The 27,497-nt window shown below is 42.3% G+C and overlaps 2 long non-coding RNA genes across 5 annotated transcripts in view; one reads left to right on the forward strand and one right to left on the reverse strand.

The window, feature by feature from the left end:
• Nucleotides 1-1,379: 1,379 nt before the first annotated feature.
• The window catches only part of Gm32004, a 41,769-nt gene continuing 15,651 nt past the window's right edge, over nt 1,380-27,497 (reverse strand). Inside the window, exons 2-4 of one of the 3 annotated variants that reach the window (XR_382878.4) lie at nt 16,491-16,596; nt 2,105-4,030; nt 1,380-1,918 (exon numbers count right to left, since the gene is read on the reverse strand). This is a non-coding gene — a long non-coding RNA (predicted gene, 32004). Of the gene's footprint in view, nt 4,031-14,541; nt 14,652-16,490; nt 16,597-27,497 lie in introns of those variants that run through there. The other 2 variants (XR_873929.1, XR_382879.3) reach the window with 2 other exon arrangements.
• Nucleotides 18,733-27,497, forward strand: part of Gm31920 — a 46,959-nt gene continuing 38,194 nt past the window's right edge. For both annotated transcript variants that reach the window (XR_382877.3, XR_382876.3), the window contains exons 1-2: nt 18,733-20,140; nt 20,987-21,167. This is a non-coding gene — a long non-coding RNA (predicted gene, 31920). The remainder of the gene's footprint in view (nt 20,141-20,986; nt 21,168-27,497) is intronic.

Raw genomic sequence — 27,497 nt, forward strand, 5'->3', positions numbered from 1 at the left:
GATGGGATGTGTATCCAGAGTACTTAAGTAATTCTTAAAGTTCAACAGCAAACCAATAATTGAAAAACATCTTCAGAGTGGGTGCACCGTCAACAGGCAGAAGACCTTTGGAGGAAACACTCGCTGAAACTGAGACAACGCATGCACAGCCTGTTGGTAAGGATGGATAAAATATGGCCAGAGTGTGCACAGAGAAGAAGGATGTATGTGCGTGTGTGCGTGCATGTGTGTGTGCGTGCATGTGTGTGTGCGTGTGTGTGTGTGTGTGTGTGTGTGTGTGTGTGTGTGTGTGTGTGTGTGTAATATCACAGCCCTTCTGGAAAACAGCCTGGCCATTTTTCACAAGATTACACACGCATGCAGCATGTGTATCAGCAATCTCACTTCAAATGTAAGCTATCGGATAGGCAAGTAAACAGAATATATCCTTACAAAAGAATATTACTTTTATAAAAAAGAAACACTCAGATAAGCCTCAAAGACAAGTTAAGTGAAAGCTAATCTCTGCTGGTGACACACTGTGAGAGCCTATGCGTGTGATATTTTCAAAAGGCCACAAGTTTTACTGGTTGGGACCACACTAGTGGCTTCCATTAGAATGATGGGGGAGGGATGTAACAACCATCGAAAGAGAAATGTTTCCTTGGTTTAATTTCTATTTGTTCCGTTTTACTTTTGAGGCAGGATCTTACTATAATGCCTCTGCTGGCCTGGAATACTCTATATAAACCAGGCTGGCTTCGAACTTGCTATGATACACCTGTTTCTGCCTCCTGAGTGCCAGGATTCCAGTCCCATGCACCACATCTGGCTACGGGTTAATGAAAAGAGAAATACATTCTAAAAACACAGCGGAAACTGTGCCCCTATGCAACAACCTTTAACAACCACAACAAAGCACAAACCAGGGGAACTGAAAGATCAAGAGAGCTGAGAGGTCTGAGAAGAACAATACCTCACATTTAAGCTTTTCCATCCCCATAGTGTGGGTCTCCCTCCCTACCCAGGGCTTCCACAAACCATGCTGAAAGAGGCCATGGGTACAGAGAGCATGTGTGTGCTGACAGTGATGGGAATGCTGACTGTCCCTCAAGGAGGAAGACATAGTGTCAGCTGACCTTTATCCTATGACAGCTATCTCTACCATCCCTCATGAGCCTGTGAGCCAGCCTCAGCTTCAGCCTGCTCTTGTACACCTAAAAACTCTTTCACGGTGGCACCTCTTTCAAACGCCATCTTGTGAAAGTCAGAGGTTATTATTTTCACTTTGTGAAAGAAGAAATTGGTTACCATATTTCACTAAGATCAACCACAGAGGAAAGTACCACAGATGAAAACCCTTGACTTGTGTTGCTCATTCACTCATTCATTCATTCATTCATTAAAAAGATGTTTATTAAGTACTTGCATGGTGAAGAATGATAGTCTCTACCCAGCTAAATTCCACCTGAAAAAAGAATTTTATATGTATGTATATATATGAAATAAATATTCATGTTTTATGAATATTACATATGCTTATATATTTATTTTATATACTATATAATATTTCAATATCTAACATATTTTATATTTTATAAATTTATAGAATATATTTATATTATACAAATATGTGTTTATAGTTATATAATTATAAATATTACATAATATATAAAATTCTACATATAAGGTGTATATGTTATATGTATAATTTTATATATTGAACACACATATGGCCATAAGAACAGTAGCAGTGGTGACAAAGTGCTAGCTGTTGAAAGATCTAAGACATAATGGAGGAGATGCCATATTGGTCAGATTCTTCATTGCTATGACGAAGTATCTGACATACACAGTTTAAAAGATGGACGGACGTATGCTGGCTCCCAGTCTCTGTGGTTTCAGTCTGTGGCTGCTGATGGCCGGAGCTTCTTCTCTGCTGGATCAGTAGAAAACAGAGAAGAGCCCAGTTTAAGTTACTTGGTTCTACAGTAAGTCTCATTACCTAGTAACAAATACGCACAAAGTATCAGGCTTAGTGATAGATGTTTTGTGAACATATTTTGATAGACCGACTGGCAGCTGTGTCTATAGTTTTGAGGGTGAAAAGGAAGACAGGAGGAACCTGAACATCCAGGGGTGACTGAGCTGGGTCACCCCTGCTCCATCTGGCTGCCAATGGTCACCAGGGTTTTCCTCCGCTCTGTATGTTACTGTTTTCTCTCAGTGCGTTTTCTTGGGGTAGCGCAGTTAGGAGCAGTGCCTGGAGAATAAGAAGAGAACACAGCCTAAATGGCACTGCAAGAAGTCATTATGATATGCTTTCCAAGGTGGTAATTACTACTCCAGCTTTTCATGGAAATCACTACTAGTATTTGTATTTAAACGACAACCTTGTTTTGTTATTTGACACAAAATGCTTTTGGAGAATATCTGCCCACCATTGGGTTCCTCTCCAAGCACTCCTTGGAAGAAGAGGGAAAGGATGCAGGGGGTAATTTAGTGTTTGTGGTTAAGACCCTGAAAAGGATCTATTGTGAGGGGGAAGAAAGCCAAAGGGAATGAGTTATGAAGCACGCAGAACCATTTCTGGTTGCCCTTGTGAAACAAGGCTGGAGGTTTGCCTTAAAAGCAAGAACCTTCACGACTGGCCTCTTACAAAGCCGAGAGGTTATGGTTCACACTGGGCAACTGAGGTTCTGTGGAAGAGTGATTTGTGAACGGAGGGCTGCGAGCATGATGACGGGAGACATGGGAAAATGTGGGAAAGCTGTGAGCCCGAGGGAGACCTGGGTAACTGATGTGGTAACTGTGGCCAGCCATTTCAGTGATCATTTAGAGGAAACTAGAAGGGAGGTGGTCTTTGAGAAGGGAACCCACATCAGCAGACAGTGTCTGACACTGGTGGCTTGCAATCTTTAGCTACAGGGTGTGGCAGGGTGCGGGTGACTGGAATTGAATGCATTTGGAATATGAGTTGCACACCATGAGCAGGGAGAGTCATTTAGATTCCCCTTGAGTTGGGCAAAATAGCTGTGACTCTGACAACAAGATAGATAAATTGTTATCTTGACAACTCAAAATCTGGCAAAAACTAGCGACCTATTCCAATGGCAATGATAGAAACAGGTCAGGCTCGAACTCAGCCAGAGCTAGGTCACAAATATGTCTGGTATTATATGCAAAACACTCTTGAGCCATTTCTCTTGCAGTGCAATGAAGCTTAGAAACAGCAAGAGGCGGTATTTATATGACTTTGGAAAATTCATAGGGGCCGCAAGGACACCTGAAATCAAGAGTCAGTGGATAAATATGGATTTATCTTGTGTTCTTTTAAGTGATATAATCTTAGACTCCAGGTTTACTTTCAGAGAGACATAAACTTAATAACTTTTTCTCAGCCTTCAAAACATCTCTTCTCCTCAAAACTTCAAGGTGACTTCTACTCTAACCCCCTAAACTGCACTGTCCACTCCCAAGACTATACTGCAGACTTCCTTGCCCCACAGAGGGAGTTGGCTCCCTGCTTACTTATTCAGTATTAATTCCACCCCCTTTCCTTACAAAAAAAAAAACAAACTGTAAGTTTATTTGGCAACTCAGATTCTTTTGCCCAGCCATATACAAACCATGGAGATTCTGCTATTCTGTCTAACCTTTTCTCAGGTCTAGACCTATGATACTGGGTTGTGTGCTAAGATAGGAGGAGGACTCCATTGGGAGGATTACGACATAAAAGTACATGGGGCAAAGGGTGATCCAGTTGCTGGCCACTATCATATTCACGTGTATTTGAAGTTAACAGCCATCAAAGGTACTTGTCAATGAAAAGACAACAAACAGAAAGACAAAGAAGACAGACCAAAGGCGTATATCCCATGACATCATGGAGTCATGAACCAACCCAGCTGGAGTGCTCCACTTCAGAACACTCATTGCTTGTCGCTGAGAGTATAACTGATAAACATACACATCTGTGTGCTTATTCTCCTCATGTTTGTTGTTACCCATAGTACTTGCTGTGTGCCAGGTGTCAATGAATGATGGATTCCTAAAGAGACAAAAGCATGCATAGATAAGAAGATGTGCTACATCTCAATACAGAGATATGGACCACTCTCCTCCCAGGTGTGTGTCATCACTTGCTTCTACATACTTTCCCATTTCTCCTTCCCTTAACCAATCCATCTTCAAATTCTATTTATTTTCCATTCTAGATTTACTTTAAGGCCACTTCATTTTGTCTTCTTCCCCATTCAATTTCAAGTTCTATCCTCTCTTAACTAGACCAGTATCTCAAACTTCTAATCAGTTTCCTGGATTCTCTTAAATCTGTCTTGTACACTTCAGGTCCAAGAAAAATCTCTCAAAATGCCAAATTCCTTACTTCCCCAATCTCTACCTTAGGCTGAAAGATGAACCTCAAAATTCTTAATGCTTCCGGCTTGTAGAGTCTATGCCTTCCACCACTTGACACATCTTCTTGTCTTTGATACTCTAAGAAGACAGGCCTATTGACTGTTTGACTGTGCCTTGCTTTGTGCTGTTCCATAAATCCATAGATTTGGCCTCTATGTTTCCCCCTTTCATGCCTCAGCTCAATCTTGACTTTCCTAAGGAAGGCTTCTCTGAACTCACTAACCAGGTAGCATCTCCTACCATAGCCTTTACAAATATCATGGACCTCTCAGGCATAGTCAGGATGATCAGCCAAAGTGGCATGCCTCTAAAAGTGACCTGGGTGCTATTGATAATTACACCAAACAGTAAATATAAGCAGAAATTGTCCTGGGGTAGTAAAATGTTTGACTCTCCTTTCCTTAAACTATGTTGTAATTTCTGTTTGCTAGCTGTGAGCTCATTCATTTAAATTTCTCTACTTCTGGACATAGACATAGACCATGTCTCATTGTCACATTTTTAATGGCAGGCACAGTGCCAGATTAAATAATAGACAATAAGAATCTGTAGGAAAAAAAGTTAGAATAAATGAATATGCAAAGTCGGTTCACATTTCATTTTCTATTACTTTTTATCATCCTCTGTAGACTAGTTTTTACATAGTAGACAATATTATTGCTTCTCATTTTTTAAATTTAGAGACATTTGATACAGCATTGCTTTATTAAAGAATCATTTAGTCAACAAGTATCCACTCAACATCTAATGTGATTCTGGCAATTCAAAAGACTCAAACAACAAACAAGAGTGATCTTCTCTCAAAGACCTCAGAGTCCCATGTGGGAAAAGAGCAAACCCAACTTGGATTTCAGACAAGTTTTCATCATAACAATTCCTAGCCAATCTGGAGGTGAAAGGATACTTTTCAACTTTATTTTTTTTTCTCTACTCTGTCATCTCCTTGCCTCCTATTCCAAGGTCATTGCCCTCGTGAGTTTCATTTCTTGGTAAAAATCTAACTGCAGGAAACACGCTGCTACTTTGTGGTAATTTTAGATCCTAGCAATATGTTAAAAATGATATTAATGCATATCAACCTGCAAGAAATAAATGGAAATCTCAAGGAGCCCGAAATTAAGTGCTATAAGCATAGAATCTGATCCCAAAGCTTCCCCATGGGTGCTTATCAAATTCAGTAATAGCTAGTAGTTTGGGTTTTAATATACAATCAGGCCAGATATGAGGCCGTGGGTCTTATGAGACACTGAATTAGAAACTAATACCCCTTCATGAAGCTGTAATGCTCAAAGGGATAGAGACTGAGTAATTAGAGGCATTGGGGGGAAAGATCCACCCACCTTAACAGGGAAACAATGAAATTGGATGTTTTAGGCTACAAAGGGGATATATATATATATATATATATATATATATATATATATATATATATATACACATATGAGAGACTCCCAGAGGAATTAAAATTATAGGCTTCTGTTTCATTTGCTTGTTGAAGTGTATATGTCTATAGTAGTGTAGAAACTGTCAAGATGAGAAATTTACATAGAAATTAATCCTGGGACAATGATGTCACTGGAGTACCCAGAAAACTGACCAGAGAAATGATTACAGAGGGATACATCTGCATCCTGGGCCACACAGGATTTTCATAGGTAGGTTACCACTGAGGGATGGCCCTATAGCACAAGACATAGGCACACAAGCAAGGTAAGAATGCAATACTCTTTAATATTAGAAGTATCATTAGGAAAAGATGGTACCCTGAGGAGAATCCCCTGAAAGCCAAGTGTGAGATGGAGATTTACAGTCAGGAGGTGTCTGGAGAATGCTCTGTGGAACACCATTAGGGACATGAAAAAAGTAGACTTGATGAGGAAATGATACAGTAATCCAACTGCAACAGAGGCCTCAGCTAATCCTGCAGGGACCTCAGTGTCTGGAGAGGGCCCTTAAGCATTATCACAAATTGGAAGAATTAAGCTAGGCCTGTATTTCCTAATATCAGCTAGGCATTAGTACAAACTGCCCTGGGAAGAAGTCATAAATCTGGAGAAATTGGCTCTCTTTGGCCAAAGACAGTTTTGAGAGAGATCTAAAAGTAAGGCACCAGCAACCGTTTGTGTGAAAAGAAGCTAACGCTTTTGTTCTTATCAAAGTAGATGGACGGTGGGGGCTCGGAGCCTCACTGAACAGCGCCCACTACAGCCTGCGCCCTTAACTTAAATGGACTCATTTACTTCTGCACGTTGTATTTTGTGCTGTCTCAAAAGAATGTGTCTTCGGAGTTCTGTTTGTTCTTAACCCTCAGCAACCTTGGGTAAATATCCTTACTGGAGAACATTGGCAGTCGCTCATGTTGCAAGTAGCTTCACAGGCGCGACACTTCCCGTTGCTGTTATCCATTCTAGATCTCTTCCTAGTCACTATTATCTTATTAGGTTTGGTGAGGAAAACTTTGAGGACATAGGCTCTCTGTCACTTTGCCCTTCTAAGACTGTGCTGACTATAGCCACTAAAAATTGGCATCAGAGTCTCAAGACGTGTGCCACTGGTCCATTTAAGTGTGAAATATACTTTTTTTTTTCTTCACTGGGGACCAGTACCAGCACCAGCTGTATCTTCTCCTGAAGCATAAACTATCTCTGCAAGTAAGGCATGCTTTTTCCCGGCTGCTAGCCTCTTGAGATACACTCTTGTAAAACATGGTGCAGCCATAATTTAAAGTAAAATGGGATGGTGGTTACCCCATCCCCAAGGAGCGGCCTCACACTCTGAGCATTAGAACATCTAATTAAACTTCTTTTCAAGTTGCCATAACAGGAAAAATAAATTTTGTAAGTGGGGTTATTTTATCTTGTGGTACTAAGATAAAAAATGGCAAAAATGGGAAAGCAGTTAAGAAGCTTGACAGATAGGAAGTGAAGATCCTGTGTGTGTGTGTGTGTGTGTGTGTCATCTGAAATATTTACTTCTTTTTTTTTTAAGATTTATTTATTATATGTAAGTACACTGTTGCTGTCTTCAGACACTCCAGAAGACAGCATCAGATCTCATTACAGATGGTTATGAGCCACCATGTGGTTGCTGGGATTTGAACTCGGGACCTTCGGAAGAGCAGTCGGGTGCTCTTAACCACTGAGCCATCTCGCCAGCCCCATATTTACTTCTTCAAATGAACACTTCAACAATGGTATGGGCTGGAAAGCAACCAAAAAGGAAATACAAAATATTAAAAGCAGAAAATGAGATGAAGGAAATAAAGGCAAATGTATAAAATTATAGGAAACTAAATGGACTAAACCTAACAATCAAAATTCAGAGATACTCAGACAATCCAGTTGTAAAAACAAGTATATGAAAAACAGAACGGCATGAAAGACTCAGAGTTAAAAGACAAATAAAATTTATCAGGCAATTTCTTCCTGAAAAGAAAAAGTCATTATATTATTTTTATCAAACAAATTGGTCTTTTAAAAAAAAATCACAATTTTAAGAACAAATAAAAAAGATAATTTAGGAAAGTGTTTACTAGGAAGATGTATGATCTTAAATACATACACACTTATCATCATAGAACTATATGGCATTCAGGGCAACCTGCCTCAGAACTGTATCTCCCATGAGGCTTTGTCTTTTTATAAGGTTTGCTACCTCAGGAAAAGGAGGCCAAGTTTAAGACAGTGGCTGTTGGGTCAATTTAATCCTAACTATTCAAAGGCAAGGTTAATTTATAAATATATTCTGGAAAGTGAATAAATAGATCTTTTTTTTTGTCTTGTTAGGTTTGTTTGCCAAGTGCAGCTGTGTTTATGAAGCTGAGGTTTTGCTTACTGATTCTAGGAAGTGGATTCAGTAAATGGTTTATGGAATTGAGCTGAACTTTTTGTAAGGAAACACAAACCTGCTGTCAAACACTCATGCACCATGGTGGACATTCTAGGTGGGTTTCCTATTACATGGAAGTTATTTTTCAGAAATGTGGATTGGCTGGCAGCCCTACAACAGAGCCAAGGGCTGGAAATAAGGATGATACTTCTCATGGGCGGTGCTCTGTCTCTTTGTTTGTTTCTGTTTTGCTTTTGCTTGGCTGAGAGTTTTTTTTTTCTTTTTTTTCCTCTAATGAAAATAAATCTCACTGGCATGGTTTATACAAGCACAAGTCTCAATCAAAAAGATCTTCCCTCGGATTAGTATTCTAAGAGAACCTCCCAACTCTAGTTGTCAGTATCTATTTACCAAGTGAAATGATCTCTTCTTTGGGGAATGCTGGCTCTTCCCCTTGTCCTTTATAAATAAAAGTGAAGTCAAATAAATGAACGGGGCTTAAAATCAGGCGGGGCTTTCTAGCTGGTAACATTGAGATAAGGCTGAGGGGGGGTCAAGAAAAAATGGAGAGAGGGAGAAAGACCAAGATGGGAGAGAGGGAGAGCACGCACACAGAGGCTTTCGCAGGGGAGCAGCCTTAGGAGGGGTGCTGATAGATAGGCGCTTGATGGCCTTGCTAACGGGGAGATTTGACTGCTAAATTTGACCTTGCTCTCAGAGTAATTGATGAGACGTAACATTATCATCAGAATGACGGTAATGAGCTAGAGATGCTTCTGCCTGTGGAGGTTGGAGAGGAAGGCCGAGAGGCACAATGCACTCCTCAGGCTAAAGAGAGCAGTGAGGAAATTCCTGTTAGGAAAGCTTTGGTGGGGTTGTCTGAGTAGCGTGAACACAATTCTTCCACATTGGAAGCATAGGAAAACTCAACCAACAATCTTCATCTACACTTGGCAGTGAATGTTCCTGAGTCTTTCAATAATCCCTCACAATCAGGTTGACCATCCAGTTCATTACCAGGGTCTGTCTTAATTATACCTTCTGGTGCTACTTCTCCGACGTTTGAAAATACCAAATATCTTCCTAATTGTGGTTTCAGAATAAATTAACTTCTTCGTTTCTGCTTTCCTTTCACTCCTTCTTGATGGATTCCCGTTGAAGGGGGAAAAAAAAAAAAGCAATGCTTGTGTTTTCAGCCAGAGTGACTTCACCAGACACCCAGCCATTACAGCCTTCCAGCTCTGCTCTGCGGTTGTCTCGTGAAATGAGATTTCAGTCGTGCGTGTTTGAAAAGCTCCGTCTCTACAGCTTTGCTCTGTACTCGCAAATGTTCTCACTAAGTCTGGAATAGAAGCAATATCTCATTGTTCCCTGTTTCTCTCTCTCTCTTCCTCTCTCTCTCTCTCTCTCTCTCTCTCTCTCTCTCTCTCTTCCTTTCTCTCTCCCTCTCTCTCTCTTTCTCCCTCTCTCTCTTTCTCTCTCTCTCTCCCTCTCTCTCTTTCTCTCTTTCTCTCTCTCTCCCTCTCTCTCTCTCCCCCTCTCTCTCTCTCTCTCTCTTTCTCTCTCTCTCCCTCTCTCTTTCCCCCCCTCTCTCTCCCTCTCTCTCTCTCTCCCTCTCTTTCTCTCTCTCTCTCCTCTCTCTCTCTCTCTCTCCCTCCCTCCCTCCCTCCCTCCCTCTCTCTCTCCCTCTCTTTCTCTCTCTCTCTCTCTCCCTCTCTCTCTTTCTCTCTTTCTCTCTCTCTCCCTCTCTCTCTCCCCCCCTCTCCCTCCCCCTCCCTCCCTCCCTCTCTCTCTCTCTCTCTCTCTCTCTCTCTCTCTCGTTGGTGTCTTACTATTAATTTATGGTAATAGATGAACAGAGCATTCTCTTCTGTCATTCACAAGTTGACCTCCTAGTTGTGGTTTTTCTGAATCCAGTGCACACACAGTGTGTAAGCACAGTCAGTCTTGTCAACTCTGAAGGCTGGCTCCCACTGAATTAAGGCTCAAAAAACAACTAAGGCCCAGAATTGAAACACTGAGAATTTAGCGTGTCCGGACACTCGTTTACAAACCTAGGGTTGTGACTTCACTCTAAAATCTGGTGTCTGTCACAATGATAATCCTTTCTCAGAAAACTGGAGTAATTAAAACTATTTTACTGAGCACAAGTCTAGCCTTAGTGTAACTGACCTCTGTATAGATAATATTTATTAATATTCAAGCATATACAATCGCCCCTACTTCTTCATACTATGCAGCTCAAAGACCTGATACAAAGAACTTTTCTAAGTCTCTTGGATCACAAGCCCAAATCCTGCCATCAGTCTCTCCTAATCCTGTCTCACTAAGATGCCAATATTGTTTCCATGGCACCCCTACCTCCCTGCTGAGACAGGTAATATACCAAATTGGCGTGACTATAGGTGTGCCTGTGGTGCTATTCAGTTGGAGGATATTGACAAGGGTCACCAGCATCTCATTCTTCCTCCATACCTAAGTTGTGCCAGCCACTTGGAGCTGCTAAGGCCTTCTGGCTGTGGGAATGTATGGGTGTGCATCAATCATGGCACCCAGGACAGTACACACAATGGGCTCAGTGAGTTCACAATAGCATTGTCTATAGAAGATGATGAAACATCAGGGACTAGTAGAATCAAAAAGCTGTTTCTACCTCAAGGGCTGAAAGCATAAGAATGAAGAAAGGTTGCCAAAAAAAAAAAAATCCAGGCATTCTCAAAGAGGCGCCCCAACAGAAACTTGGCCTTCAGAATAGACATATGGCTCTTCCGGACTGACTGGCCATTGATGCAAGAGTCAAGGGGAACAAACGCTCTAACTTCACTCTTCCTACACCTCTCAGGCTTCTTCCCTTTACAGAAGACACCTGCAGTAAAGGGTGCCTTAAGCCCTTATTCTATTCTACCTAAGCATCTATTTTGAATGTAGCTTTAACATTTCAGTGCCAGAAGCAACGCTGAGTCACCTTTGATGTGTTTTCCATTTTCCACCTCCTCTCTGTAGCTCGGTGTGGTCAGTACAGATAACCTGCCTTATGTGGTGTCTCCTGATGGCACTTCCCTACAGGACATCTGGAGACAACCCACTTGACTTGCCTCACTGACCCTCACTCACAGTGACATGCCATAGTAATCACCTGTCACTCACAGTATGACTCCACAGGGCTGTTTGCTGTAAACCCACCAAGTAGACTTTCCCGAAGGAAGCCTGCTCAGGTAATGTCCTAGATCCTAAGGTCTTAAGTCTGTAAGTCAGTCTCTGTTACCTTCCTTCCACTTCTCCCTTCCCCCATTTCTGCTTTCTTCTCTTTCCCTCTCTCTGATTGACAGTAGAGCTTGTTCTGTGGTTTCATATGTTTTCTTGTGCTTCTGTATCTGTGTATTACCTGAGCTATGTATATGAACCCACCTTATTGCTGAGTGTTCTCATATGGAGTGGCTAGCTTGGCAGAAATAAACAGGCCACAGCTTCACTGAGGACTCTATAAATGCATCTGCCAGTTTAAATAAGCTTCCTGTGAAAGTAACACCTGGCCACAAGTCAGATACCAAAGCCATAGCCAGGTGTCAGCAAGAAGTATCCACAGAGGGCACATTGTCAATATCCATCACCACTCCTAGTGGCGCCCCATCAGGGCAGGGCCAAAGTTTACACCTCCTCTGCAGGAAGAGATGTCAAAACCAGATCAACAACCAACAACGTGCAAGGAAAGCCCATTATGTGGTTTGTATAGTCAGCCTCTGTATGTAGTGAGCAGGCAGGAATGGAGGTCACGGCACTTATTCATACTCATGTTGTGTTGTCTGCCCTGTGGATATTGGTGTCATCAAGTGTTTCCAGTCATCCACACACCCTAAATACAAATGCAGAGTTTTCCCAGAAAGTGAACTTGGAGGCTTCAAAAAGACTAAGTAGCAACATCAACAACAATAGCAGAAAAGGAACTTGGTGGGCCGGATACTGCTTTAAACCTTTGTATCTGTTGAATTAGCTTCTTACTGCTGCTATAACAAATTGTACTGTTCCAAAATGGGTCTTACAAACTTATGTTAAGATGTCAGGAGGGTTACATTCCTTCAAGGGTTTGCAGGGAACAAATTATTCCTGCTTTTTGCAGCTTCTAGAGGCTATTCACACCCCCACAACTCATTTCTCCTTTCCAGTAACCATATCATTTCAAACTTGGTTTCCATTATTTGGCCTCCTATTCTGACTCTCTGTCTGCCTCTGTGTGTTTCTGTCTGTGTTTCTATCTGTCTCTTTGTCTCTGTCTCTCTCTGTCTCTCTGTCTCTCTCTGTCTCTCTCTGTCTCTGTCTCTCTCTCTCTCTCTCTCTCTCTCTCTCTCTCTCTCTCTCTCTCTTCTACTTCCCTGTGTCATCTAAAAGGATCCCCATGACTGTATCTGGAAACCCATTATGATGTCCACTGAAAACACTAACCCTGTCTACACCATCTCTGCCAGAGGGTAATAATACATACATGGGGTCCTGAGACTAGGATCTGTATTTCCTACAAACAAGGACCTTCTGCACCTCGGGTTATTACTGTTGTCTAGCATTCAGACCCTGCTCCAACGTTAACAACAGACCCCACACCATCTTTTGTAGTAACAGGACCCTGTTAAAATCACAGAGCAACTAATGGCCGTGCTTCTTCAGCTTCCCCAACCCAGAAGTCATCTCCATCTCTTCCTGACACTCGTGACATTGACAATTCTGATGACAGCGAGCTAGCTATTTTGTATGATGTTCTTTAGCCTGTCTAATGATCCCTCATTCTTTTACTGAGCTACATCGTATAACTGACGCTGTGTTCCTTTCCGTGCTTGGATCAGTGTCCGAGTATGTCTTATTAGTTTTATTAGTCTCACCATGGAAGATACCCACTTCCTCATTCAGATCATCTAAATCATCTCAACACTTCCTATACAGCTTCTGGTTTCCCCTCAGGGTTAGTGGCAATTGGTGTCTGTTTTTATGGGTGTGGGCACATGAACAAGGATTCATGCCACAACAGGCATGTGCTGGTCAAAAGGCAGCTGGTGGGAGTCGATTTTCTTCTTCTACTGTATGAGTCCCAGGGTATTGAAATCCTGCTGTCAGGCTTGGTGGCAGGTTTTGTCCCTGCTGGCCCGATCTGCCTATCCCGTGAGAAAGAACTTTGAAAGTACGTTCTCACACTGATCCTCACCAGTCTTTCAACCCCATCTTTATGTTCTTCTTTAAGATTTCATTGGCAGGCTATCATCTGTTAAAGTACAGATTTTTCAGTACAATGCCCTTCAGACTCGATTATTTCCCTTGTTTTTGGCCCTCGAGATGACTTGGGCTTTTCTCGTGTCTTCCCTGTTTACGCCTTAGATTCAGCTATTTCTTCATTCTCGGGCCCTTTTAGTAGAAAGTAGTTAGACAACAACATTTGGACACTGTGTGTATTCACAGTCCTAATCCTTGTAGTGGACAAGGGTAAAGAAGCCTCGTTACATCTCTTTGATTTGTCTTTCTACTTATATTTCTACTTCATAAATACATCTACTGCATCTGATACAACCTTTCCTAAAACAGATTTTATCTGATCATAGAAATGAGGAGGGGGGAGTCTAACTAGGGATAAAGGAGATAAATACAGAAAAAGAAGAAGGGCTAGGGATGGGGGGAAAGAAAAAAGGGGGAGGAGGAGGAGGAAAGTCATAAGGAATCACACTATTAACTATCTACCTAAAAAAATAACTGATCATACATATAAATCTGTGTATAGCTATACACATATGTTTAAATGAAATTTTTTTCATAGAGGTTTACAACGCTTCCTCCAAGAGCCAAAGACCTATCTAACAAAAAACCCAATATCAGGTATGAAAAGGTCCCTTTAGAGTTGTTGGTGAGGGTTGTCCAACAGACTCCCAAACATTACAGACTATTGCTGTTGCCCTTGGCTGTCCCCTTGAGGTGATCGATAAGTTTCTGTTGCTTGTGACACCATGCACTTCAGACACAGAGTCCAGAGGTGCCTGACCTGAATGGCTCTTCCCTTAGGACTGGCTTTCATGGTACCAGAAGGTGCCATGCAAGCTTCTAAAGGAGTGAAGCAACCAATCCTCCTACCCGGCTCTGATGCACATGAATCACATCCATGACCAACATGGTGCTATAATCCCAAGGGTTTGTCAAGCAGGAGGAAGGCAGAGCTGCTCTGACTTTAATCTATTCCCTGGGGTTATATCATCCATCCTATCTGACTTGTGGCTGAGGCAAGTTGCCTAACCTCTGTGTGCCTCAGTTATCCTTTCTACAGAAGGAAAGGCTCCAGCTTACCTTACATTGGCTTTACTCCAAACCAGGAGTCAGCCATTATCTCCAAAGAGGCTTGGATCTGTTTAGTGGGAAAGGTATTAACAGCCAAGGTTAAACACTGGGTACCCCATTCCATTTGGATAGTTGCTGCTTCTAGGCCTTCAAAACAGCAGAGTAGAAATGTTCACTGCATACGTGTTGATTTCTTTTTTCTTTTCTTTTCTTTTCTTTTTTAATGTTAAAGATTTACTTCTTTATTTCAGGTGCATGAGTGCTCTATCTGCATGTACACCTCTGCATGCCAGAAGATGACATCAGATCCCATTACAGATGGTTGTGAGTCACTATGTGGTTGCTGCGAATTGAACTCAAGACCTCTGGAAGAGCAGCCAGTGTTCTTAACTGCTGAGCCATCTCTCCAGCTCCATATGTATTTGTTTCTGCATCTACTCATTTGTCACAGAACCATAGTCACACTGGTATCTTGAATTCCAAACCAACACAATGAAGGTTATTTTAAAATGCTGTATTTTTGTAACTCCTTCCTCTAGTCTTGAATAATCTAGTTTTCAGTATCTTTAATATGTTTATTTAGTTGATCAATTCTAATGCATCAAGCCAAACTCTTATTTCTACTACCATTGACTCCCTATGTGGACCGTGTCATCCTACATTATCTCAGCTTGGTCACCTCTAAATCCTAAGGGGCTCTGACATCCCAGGCTGGGTCACCTTCACCGTGGATGCCCTTGATCTTCTGCTTAGACTCTGACTCACAACGCCCCACTTTCCATTGACAATTTCCTCAATGTGTTTGCACTCTCACTCTCCACACAGCTCCAATCCCCTGCACTTGCACGTGTGTTACCATTCCTAGGCTCTGACACATTCTATCAAGTGGCCCTGCAGCTCTCCACACAAGCTTCAGTCTACTGCGGTCTCGTGCCTTTCCCACCATGGTTTTTACTCTTTTTAGAATAGATGCCAATCTTTACTACTTAAAGAATTCAGGACTAAATTAACAGAAGGGAATGTCTGCATCATCCCATCAATGACTCATTTCTTTACTTAAAATCTGCAAAGAAGAACTATATCTGTATTTATATTTATAAAGAAAAATTTGTCTATATTTATCAACAAAGTATATTGCCACCAAAACCTCTAGTTTCTTCAATCAAATATTCAATATTATAATTGTCAAGATCATTGCATTGATTTTTTTACCTTAGTTCCTCAGTGCAAGGCTTTACCTTCTCTGTCTGTGATATTTATTTTCTTATGTATTTTTTATATATTCTAGAAAGGCTGGCACATTTTGTATACTACATGATCAGTGTAAGCTTAGAACCAGACTCACTTTTAAATCATTCTGATTTATTTGCTCTATGAATTTGGGCAACTTAAGATGCATTGATATGACTCAGTTTCTTTAACTTTAAAATGGGTAGTGATATTTAATTTACTGTAAGAGTTATTAATTACAATTATGTAACATTAATCATATACATGTGTATATATAATGTAATTAATGAAATAAAGTGTTCTTTAAATGTCCATTCCTACCACTGCTTGGTTGTGATGGTGGTTTGAATGGGAATGGCCCCCATATACTTGAATACTTAGTCCATAGGGAGCAGAATTATAGGAGATATTGCCTTGTTGGAATAGGTGTGGCCTTGTTGGAGAGAATATGTCAGTGTGGGGAGGTGGGCTTTGAAGTTCTCAGAATCTCAAGTCTGACCAACATGTCTCCTTCTGCTGCCTGTGGGTCAAGATGTAGAACTCTCATCTCCTTTCCAACCATGTTTTTCACCATGATGATAGTGGATTATTCCTCTGAAACGGTAAGCCAGCCCCAATTAAATGTTTTTCTTTATAAGAGTTGCTAGAGTTATGGTGTCTCTTCACAGAAATAAAACCCTAACTAAGTCATTGGCAAAGCTCTATATGAGATTCTATGTTCCACTCACCTGTCAGATTATCCTTTTATTCTTCTTCTTTGAAATCAAAGGCTATGTGTGAGAACTTACAGCTGGCCAAAACTTCTGACGTCATCAGTCTCCAATAACAATGGGTCTGAGGAGATAATTTGTTACTGAACCTTAAATAAGTTCATCAACTTTTCTGTTTTCAAAATCATTGACTCGACAGTTGAACTAGATTTCCCTAAAGGATTTCTCTTCTGTTTCCGGATTGCTCTCGGGTCCTTGGTGCTATCCTGATAGTTTTCTCATTATCCCCAACAAAGGAAGGCAGAGGCATCAGTTCCGAAAATCTGCCCCATTCTACACTTGGTTTACCCAGAGCACATCCTGCTTCACTCCTGTGAAAATCCTCCTGCTTCAGCATGCTTACCTCAGCAGGCTCACCTCAGCAGGCTCACCTCTCCGCACCCAACCAATTATTACCAAGCACTGGGGAATCCCTGTTACCTCTGTATTTCAGGAGAAGGAGAACTGGAAGATCCACAAAGACCTTCTTGGGGAATCTACATCTGTTGCCATCTAAAAATATTCTGTGGCATCCTGCCTTCTATTATTGAACCACTTTTGTTGAAACGATTCCTTTTTCTCTCGGTGATTTTATTGTAGTTCTGCAGCGTTTGAGCCTTCCTTTGATTACAACGAAAAGACTTGTGGAGAGTGAAGCCTGCATCTTGTAGTGCAATGAGATGGAAAATCTTACCCTTGCCCCCATGACAGCATAGTCAAATGGGAGGCTGTGTTGGACTAAAATCATTAGACTGCAGACCATGCAGGCTGAGTGTAGAATGGTTTCCTTTTGAGGATGTAATTTACATCATTACCTAAAAATAAACATTCTGACATCATGAATAAGCTATTTTGAAAAGTGTAGAACACCTATGAGAATTCAAGGTTCCATAAGAAAGTATCTCTTCATGCACACATGTAAGCTTGCTGAGTTCAAAAATTTAAAGGAATCTGCCAGTCTCCTGTCTAATAACAACAATTTTTTCACAGTGGTCTGAAATGTGAAGTATATCAAAATCATTTAATATTTTATAGTATTTTGTATTCTGTTTTATTCAATAAGGATTAAATACTCATATCTATGTGCTTTGTTGGTTATTTCTATAATTAAAGCAAATACATATAGGCTGAGCTGATTGCAATATAAAGAATTATTCTCCTGGGCCCTGCTTATATTCATTCTTTTTCTTCTACATTAGAATAAAAAAACATCCATCAATGACGCTGCAGTTGCACTAGCATTTAGCATGCGCGTATTATCTCCTCATATCCCATTGCAGTCTTCCAAATGCACCAATGTGCATGTGGGTATATAGGCATCCACCCACATCCACAAACACACACATATATACAGACAGCACTTAGAATGGTGTCTGAACATATTTATCCATAATCATATTCTAGGCACTTTCCACAACACCGAAAATTTTGCATTCTTCTGTGGAACCTGCAAAGAATCTGTGCTAATGTTTGGAGTCTTAAAGCAAACTGTAATCTTATAAACAGTGAGGTGAACCTCAGAGGCAGGAGTCTTTGATATGCAGCATAAGTGAAATGCTGCATAATATAAAATGATGGTGCTATTAATCCTTCGGCACTCATGGTACCCAGCCCCCTCTTCGCTATTGATACCAACACCATTGTCTCTGGCTTTAAACTTCATCAGTATGCAAACGGAGTGTCACTATGATGGGTGGTAACTTGGTTGGATGCACTTTCTACATTTCTGGCAAATGAGTATAATTATTTTCAGAGCTGCGGGCAACTCATGCATGTTTTATCCCCCATCTGGACCGGCACGGTACACAATAGTGATAAAAGATGATTTTTCCCCCTTGGATGTTCACAGGCCATCATCGACACAGTCCTGATGAAATGGCCATGTATCCCTTAGCTGTTCTATAGCTGCCACAGCTTGACAACAAAATTATTTCCCCATAGTACTAAAACACTTCAAATATTCAAGCCCTCTGTGCATATATTTGTGTTTTGAAGCATTCAGCGTTAACATAATGTGGTAATTTATAAACTGACAAATTAACTATGCAGAAATCACAGAGAGGCCTTATGAGGTCTGCGAAGCAGCACAGAAGAAGGCAGCAGCTTTTTGCGGCCGGTAATAATAATAATCCTATCAGCTGTCTCGGATTGCCCAGCCTCCCATTGTTAGAGCTGCTTGCTCTGAAGCCTGCTGACTGTAGGTGATTGCACCAGAGCTGCCTGTCTCCAACAACGCCAGCCTCTTGGCTGGCTCCAAGCTTCACAGGGCCAACCCCCTCTAGGACTGGGGCTGATGGGCACCAGTCAGCAAGTACAAGCTGCCCATATTGACCACTTAGAGGCATGCGTGTGAAACGAGATCTGATGACTGTAAGCTTTGCCTTCCAGACAAGAAGTGAATTTAGGACCCGCTGAAGCAAAAGCATCCAAAGTGAGATTGTGCACGTGAAGGTAGATCAGCCTTCTTTGTTCGGTGGGTTATAAAATGATTGTAATGATTAAAATCCATCATCTTGCTAGCCCATTCTGGCAAAGGCTGGCGATCCTTACAGGCCCACTATTGATCCTCAGGCAGACAGCTGAAGGGAAGCGGCATTCATCACAGGGCGCAAAGAGCACATTTTCACTTTTATTGTATTAGCTTAATTCTCTTTCAGATGGAATTAAAGACTGATTTTGCTAGACCAAAGGGTGAGCTGCACATCTCCTGCTGCCCCCATCTGTCTAGTGTGCGGATTCTTAGAAGGCAGGATTCATTTTTAGAGGCAAGAAAGTAGAAATCCGTTATAAAAACACAGAACATTCCTTCATGATCTGCCAAGCTAGTCTCACTTCTTTCGTCTCCCACTGCACTGTGCTCCCCACTCCTCTCCCTCCACCCCCACTCCCCACATGGGCACACTTGCTCTCTTGCAGATTCACACATGTAACACACACACACACACACACACACACACACACACACAGAGTTCTTTAAATGGTATGTACCATTCTACGAGGCCTACCAAACATCAGACACTCTTTATCAGCAGTTGTGCTGGGGTCTCCATGGCAACAGTATAATAGATTTGCCCTTATTCAATCCCAGAGGCCACATTGAAGCGCAATGCAAAATTTGCTGGGGCCTGAATTCCTTTCAAGCCATGGCTCATGTGTCAGGAAACAAGTCAATGCACAGGCAATCCTGCACATAAAGATGGAAAGGAACCTTCTCTCTCCACTGCCGTCCGCTCACAGTGACATTCAGAAGCCCAGAGACTTCTAGATCTCGTTTCTGTCTCGTTTTCTAGTTATTAATTCACTCCTTTGGGTGGAGGGGGGGGGGAGGGGAGCACCATGCTTCGCAATAATCAACCACCAACAAAAGTGCAAGCTAGCTGCATGAAAACGAAGCATGCATCTTAGCCTCCAAGGTTACATAGGATCCAGTATGGCTGAAGCCCGTCCACAACTGCAAATGGACTTCCAAGGTGTGACGTACCTCCTCCATGAGCCAGACAGAGCAGCTCGGGCCACCTCGCCACGCAAACTGGAGTGGTGTTCTTTGATAGTCTAAGCAATCTCCCCCCAGAGAAAGGAACACCGAAGAATGGACGTGTGCTCTCTCATCCTAGATCCAGGCTCACCAGGTAGGTAGAACTCCCCGGAGTTCACACCTGAAGTCGACGGTGGCTAAAACAAGCGCAGCTTAAAAGTTAAACAATCATTTGTTTCAGGTTTATTTTAATCATGAGCTTTGAGACTTCCAAGATGATTACTTTGTGGGTTAATTATTTTCTGTGCTGTGGATTTCCAAACCTAATTGCTCAACTTCATTATTGTACATAGTGATCCATAGCCAGTTCCCCAAATTACCTGTCCAAATATTTTCCCTTTTGATTATCGCTGGGAACTTGCTATTTTTTTTCCCTCCCTGAGTTGAAACTGCATAAATGACTTGGTTGCTCTGTGTATGTGTGTGTGTGTGTGTGTGTGTGTGTGTGTGTGTGTGTGTGTGAGAGAGAGAGAGAGAGAGAGAGAGAGAGAGAGAGAGAGAGAGAGAGAAGAGGCTTTGCTCAGGCAAAGCCTGGTTAACAGGAGGGCAGTGGTTTTCATACATTAATGTATGTAAAAATCATTTTTTTTAAACACACTATTCCTTGAAGCCTAGGCCTAGAGATTCTGGTTCAGTAGGTCAGAGCTAGGAGTTTGGGTCCAGGGATTTCCATTTCCAACAAACTCAAGACAAAACCATTGGTCCAAAGACCATAGAGTGAAAACCAGATAGTCAGGGCTGACCTTGAACTCATGGAATGAAGCGATCCTCCTGATTCCATCTTTAGAGTAGCTGGGGACCTGAATATGTGTTAGCACAAAGCTAATGTCCATGAGTTAGACTTTCTTGACTTCTGACTCAAAGGCTGTCCGAATGTTTGTCATGATTGTCTATGTTTTTCTTGAAAGCACAAATCATTAACCTTTAGCCTCTTCTCCAGCACACAGACCTGTATTTCTCCCAGCCCCTGGATTAAGACAGGATGGGAGCTGTGGAAAAGAAAAGGGAAAAAAGCACCAAGAAATCCAAATATTTCCTCAGGAATAGGTGTCGATCAGTCGTCTTTGGATGGATATGTGAATGAGTAAGGATGTCACAGTACCAAAGCTGCCAAGCTCCAGGTAAGGAATCATAAACACACGTGCCACATGCTGTCTTATGTGTGATTTTTACAAGTGATAAGTGGGCTTTGTGAGGCATGTGGAGTCAATAATATTGTGGACTCTCCTAGGAAGCTAAAATTACTCTGAGGATCACTGTGTAGAATACAAAATTTAAAACATGTCCAGGTATGACATAGTTGCTTGAACCTGGGAGTTTAGGATCAGCCTGGAGAGTTTGGTGAGACCCCCATCTCAAAAAATATAACTACTATCTATTTTGATAGTATGAGATCACATGTGCATACACACACACACACACACACACACACACACACACACACACACAAATTAAATAAATAGAGGCCATGAATCAGAGATAAAAAGCAAAGGACAAGCAAGAGTCAGAGGGAAGAAAGCAAAGGAAGAGAATGATGTAATCATCTTTTCATTCCAATTTTTTTTAAAAAAGGTACACCAACTTATTCTCTACTAAACGACATAAAAGTTTCTGTTCCATGTTTAAAATCTGAAGTCACAGATGACTTCATTTCCTATGCCTGTTGATTTGACTCTAAAATCTGGATCACTTTAATAATTAGCAACAAAAAAAAATGTGATTCTACTTCCTCAGACCACAGGCTTGCTACTAAGTGCTGGGTAAGCGATGCTCTAGAGAGCAGACCCTAGAGAGGGTGGTAGAGAGTGTGGAGCTGGGTTACTGTGGTCTGCTTTGTGATTATGTTTCAGTTGGGTTCTTAATAAGGTAGCTGGCAGTCATTCATTGTCATAATACTTTCCACTACATCTTCTGCTCTAAGATATTCTTCCCAGAACAAGACCAAGTATTCCAGAGTATGCATCTCTGGACACTAGGTGGGAAACCCCCTGGGTCTTCTCTCTTCTTCCAAGGGGTAAGCTACTGTGTAATGAAGAGACTATCTTAACTCTATTGCCATCCTGCCACAGATCCAGCCTTCCAGTAACAGCATCCCACAGAGATTGGGGAGAGATGAAATTCTCTAAACATAAACATGGATACACGGAACTCTATAGTTTTACCTCAGTCTTTGAAAGGTGACACTTAAAGAATTCTTCTACCAAAGCAGTAGGGGAGGGAGAGAAAGAGAAAGGCCCAGAGAAGGTCAGGTCTGAGATCGTCAACTAGTCAGCATCTGAGAGACACAGTAAGCCCACAGTCTAAACGCCCCAGAAGTTCCCACATGCCTGGTGTGCTTTACCCTCTCAGAAAGGATAGAGGTGCTATTACTTCAGTTCCTGCCTCCAGGTTCCTGCCCTACTGGGGTTCCCGCCTTTGCTTCCTTCATTGGTAAACTATAATGAGGAAGCATAAGCCAAATAAATCCTTTTCCTCTTCACGTGACCTTTGATCATGATGTCTATCATAGTAATAGAAACCGGAGCTGAGACAGACAGTTACCACAGACTCACAGTTCAGCAAATATTCACGGAGCACCTGCTCTGTGTTTGGTGCTATGCTATGCTTTGACAGTTGCCAGGATGAACATGGCATGCCGTTTCATTACAGGGTGGTTCCAGCCAGGGACGTCAGCTTTTGTCACTGTCCCATAGCTTTCTCCTGTTCACCTTTCACCCTCCTGTACCTCGAGTCACCAACTAGACTGGCCGTCATTCCTGACTCTTCATTTCTCTTGGTTGCTATTACTCTATTTTCTTAACATATGAGCTATTTTTCCTATTTAAATTTTAACTTTTGGATATCTGAGATAGATCCTTATAAAGCGTGTGTTAAATGGATGGCTGTCTTCTTATTTTCTGATGTAACCGGGTTGCACCTTAGAACGGTAAGGAGTTGAGAAATTTCAAGGGCCTAACGGTAAGGAGTTGAGAAATTTCAAGGGCCTATAAATCTCACCTGCCATGTTAACTATTTTGTGTCACTACATAATGTATCAGCTTGGAGGACATTTGTTTTAGGAGATAAACAAGCATAATAAGGAGTGTCTTCCTTGTGACGTATCTCTGTGGGCTTCACCTTGGAGCCCTGAACTTTGACTGAGAGTTCACCTGCATCTGGACTACATGGACAAGCATGGGTCTCAGTCATATTTGCAAATATCTAAGTCGGGAGGATACAACTGGAGCCGCAAGAGGGTGCAGGGAGCCTTCTCAGCAGAAACTGAACTGGACACAGGCAGATGTTCCTTTGAACTGAATATGGTACTGAGCGCTGCTAAACTGTCAGTTCAAGGACTGCCTCTATCATCTCCAAGGAAAGCTGGTTCTGTCCCTTCTTGTCATAATTCTCCACAATCTGCCCAGAGTTTGGATTCTGCCTCTCCCACTGCCCCCCACAGCCCTGTCGTGCCTGCAGTGGTCAGAAAGACCATGCCTTTCTGGCCATGTGGAGCCCACACTCTACGGACCATTGTTTCATGGGGCCACACTGTCATCCCCAAAGACGTCCTATTAGGACACTTTGTCAACAGCTGTGGGAGGCTTCCCATCCTATGAAAGGAGGGATGGGAACAGTCTTTGCACACATCGGTGTATAGGTCATTCCAACAGTCCAACAATACCTGATTATTCAAGAGACTCCAATTCATTTCCCTCCGCTCCTCCTCCACGGTTACTCTTGATAGAAACCTAATTTGCAGAAAAATAGCCCCTGCCAGCTAACTTCTTCTCCGGAAAGCATGCTGCTGACCCTGGAACTCTTGTCTCAGCGAGTCCTCATTCTCCTTGTCAATGCCTCAGTCTTGAAAAGCAGTCTTCTCCGTTAAAAGCCTCCCTTGGCCCCCTTGGCACCTTGTTTGGAAGATGGTTTCTTTCCCTCCTATTCTTTGCTTCTCTTTTTAACATGTGTGCCAAAATTGGCACTTTCCTTTCTCAGCTCGCTCCCTTTCGGGTATTAATGCAGGCAGCAATGGAGAAATGTGAGCGATTTTTCCAGCTTCTGCACTCAGCCAGCCCATGGCTGATGGATTGAATGTAACATGCTCTCCCTTACATATCACTATTTAAGTGAAGCGCTTGGGCCGCCTGGTGATGTATGGTGTTATCCAAAGCGCCTGACACAAGCAGGGAGCCAAGGCAGGCTCCACCGTCCTCTGCAAAAATAACGGTGCTAATGGCATTTGGTGCAAATGAGACTCCTGGAGAACACACTGGGCTTGTTTATCTCCTTATTATTTCTCTTTGTCAAGCAGCCTTTCTCTTTCCTCTCTGGGGCTTCACAAGTGTGGCCTGCCAGGGTTATTGGGGGAGGGGGAGAAGGTCTCAAAGAGCTCAAGATTTTGTAACTAATATTGAACGCCAGGGAGAATGGAAGCCAAGGTCAGGTTAAGAATAAAGAAAATTGATTTGGAGGTCAGGGTCATGGGTGTGAAAGGCCCTGAACATTGCCAAAATATTTTCATCATCGCTGTTTTTGTTGTGGAAAAGAACAGAACCTATGTGAGGAGGCTAAGAGAAGAGAGAGAAACTGTCTTGGAGAAACCTGCAGAATCAGAATTTTGCATGATTCGTTGAGTTTATGTTTTCCTTGTTTCCTTGCCTCCCTTGTATGTGGCCAGATCTTGATAATTAAGCCCTTTCTTCCAACATGGAACCCTGGACTTGGGATGAACTATCTCTCTCTCTATCTCTCTCTCTCTCTCTCTCTCTCTCTCTCTCTCTCTCTCTCTCTCTCTCTCTCTCTCTCCATGCTGTTCCCTCTCTCTCTGCTGAAGCTTGAAGACAAATTCTTCCAGTTCTATTTGGGGGACTGAGCTATTTAATGCACCACTGTGGGTCTTTCTACTTCCCGCCCATGCCTACAATATATCTACCACACAGAGCTGTATATTTTAACGAACGCTCGTTATTATTGGATCTCTGACCCGATTTCATTGCTATATTCTGAAGCAGAAAACACGCCAGTGGCATGGAATTAGCAACACATTCTGCCAGTGTGTTAATTGTGCGAGAGCTGTTGGCAGGAGAATCTCCTAGCACAACACATCATTTATTTTTTATTTAAATTTGGTAGCAATGTTATATTGTGTTCAAGGAGAGGTGCCATGACATAAATCACTTGAGATTTACTGTACATTCGGGGGGTGGGGGGGAGAAAGAAAGAAAACCTCTGCTTCATGCAGCCGTGCAGAAGAAATTATGTAATTTTTTTTTTCACTTAGCAGGCAAGCTGCTCGAGCTAATTCCTAATTTTTTATAAAAAGTTGGCATTTCCCAGCAGTGGTTTGGGACATCCTCGGGCCCCAACACGGTATCTGAACGCAGTGGTAGCTGCACAGTAGCAAATCCCTTACTTTGATACCAGCAAATACACATAAAAAGCATAAAAATCAGCCAGGCGTGGTGGCGCACACCTTTAATCCCAGCACTTGGGAGGCAGAGGCAGTCGGATTTCTGAGTTCGAGGCCAGCCTGATCTACAGAGTGAGTTCCAGGACAGCCAGGGCTACACAGAGAAACCCTGTCTAGAAAAAAAAAAAGGCATAAAAATCAAAATCTTCCAGGCCAGAGAGACTAGTTTTCTCTGATAGCTAGCCCTTCTATATACCCCCAAAGACCTGAGGTGACATTCTATAAATCCTGCTAACTCTATAAATGTATGAATGGATGGGGGAGTCCCAAAAAGGGGGGATGGATCCACACAGAGGCCCTACAGAAGAAGATGGCTTTCCATCCTTCCCTTAGGAGTAGGGGCCACCTTTAAACGAGGAGAAAGGTAATATACATTTACCATCATGTTTTACTCAGTCCTTGTCTGCCAGCTTACTGTGCCAGCTGATATATGTCAGCTTGTTCAGACCCTAGCCATATCCTGGATGTATAATTCTATATTCACCCCCCCAACATGACATCATCAACTCTCTTGCCCTTTCCCTTCTGCTCCTGGCTTCTGAGCTGCCTCCTCTCCCCATTGTCCTGTCCTTGTTCTCAGGCATCACTAACCCACTAACCTCCTGCTTGATATCTACCCTCGTTGGCTGCTAACTGTCCTCTGCTTTCCACTGTACAGCTAGTTCAGCCCAGAAGTTTGAAGCAGAATAGGCAAGGGCTGTCCCCTCAGGTGCCACCAACTTGGTAATGAGTCTTTCTCTAGAATAATCCATGGCCTGAATCCGATATGGTATGTAGAAAAAAGACTGAGCTCCCAGCTCCCTGCTTTTGCCCTGCCTTTAGGTAAATGGTTTCTTCCTTGGGCCTGGATTTCACTATGTGGAAAAGAAAAAACATAATGTAGGTAAGAACTGAGTCAGGTGACATTTACAGAGACCTCAGGGTTGGGTTGACCTGTGACCCAGTCAGGTTTCTGGGCTTCCTGATCCCTGAGTCATCATAGTCGTATTGACTGAGCCCATAGAGGCCATCTACCACACCAAGCAAGGTATTAGCAGAGATGAACCAGGGGCAACATGGAAATCAACCCTCATAGAACCTCGAAGAGATGGGGTTTCAAAGTCTCCTACAGACAGGAAATCTGGGACTTAGCCAAGGAAGACCATGCCATCAAGAACAAAAACTATGCTTCCATATCAAGTTGCCAGATTTGAAAGACATATTTGAAATCAGTGCCTTTTAACTATAGTTATTTGGGGTGGTTGTCAAAATAAGGATACAAAGACTGACCCCCATCTAGACCAGCTGAGTGGTAGAGTCCACGTAGGGTTTAGAAGTTAAAGAGGGGTTTAGTGACCAAGGAAACTACTGTCTTCATGTTGTTCTACTGCAAACTCATCTGTCACTGTGCATTCCTACCAAGTAGGCCCTTGACAGAGGGAATTAAAACACTGGCTGTTCCATAGCTTTTATGCTAGTGTCCTCAAAAGACCTACTGTGGGCTCTTATGCTCTCTCATATTTCAGAAAAAAAAAAAAACACACACACACACAGAAATGATAGTACCTCTTGAGTTTTCATAGAGTTTGCCAGACCTGTCAACTTTATTCCTTAACATCCCTGGAGTCTGCCAATCCTCTCCATCTACACTGCTACCTTGTGTTCCAGAATACCCATCATCCCCTACTCTGGACAGTTACTACAGTCTTCTAATAACTCTCTATCCAGCCCCATCACCTTCCAATCCTTTTCTGCCAGACAGCCAGTGCAATAATCTCAAAACACAAAACACTGGACCTGCCCTGACTGTGAAATAGTGGGAACTCTCAGGGTTGTAATCTAGGATGGCAGTGTGAGCCCTTCACAAAAGTACCCAATGCAGGGACTAGTTGGTACCAGTGCTCTCTCCAGACTAGTGCTGTCAGGTTCTTGCCATGTTAGAAAGCACACAGAAGCAGCAAAGTAATGAAGGATGTTATTGAAAAGCAAAGCGGATTTCTGAGTTCGAGGCCAACCTGGTCTA

The sequence above is a fragment of the Mus musculus genome, chromosome 13 (genome assembly GCF_000001635.26).
Source record: "Mus musculus strain C57BL/6J chromosome 13, GRCm38.p6 C57BL/6J".
NCBI classification, from domain to species: Eukaryota; Metazoa; Chordata; class Mammalia; order Rodentia; family Muridae; genus Mus; species Mus musculus.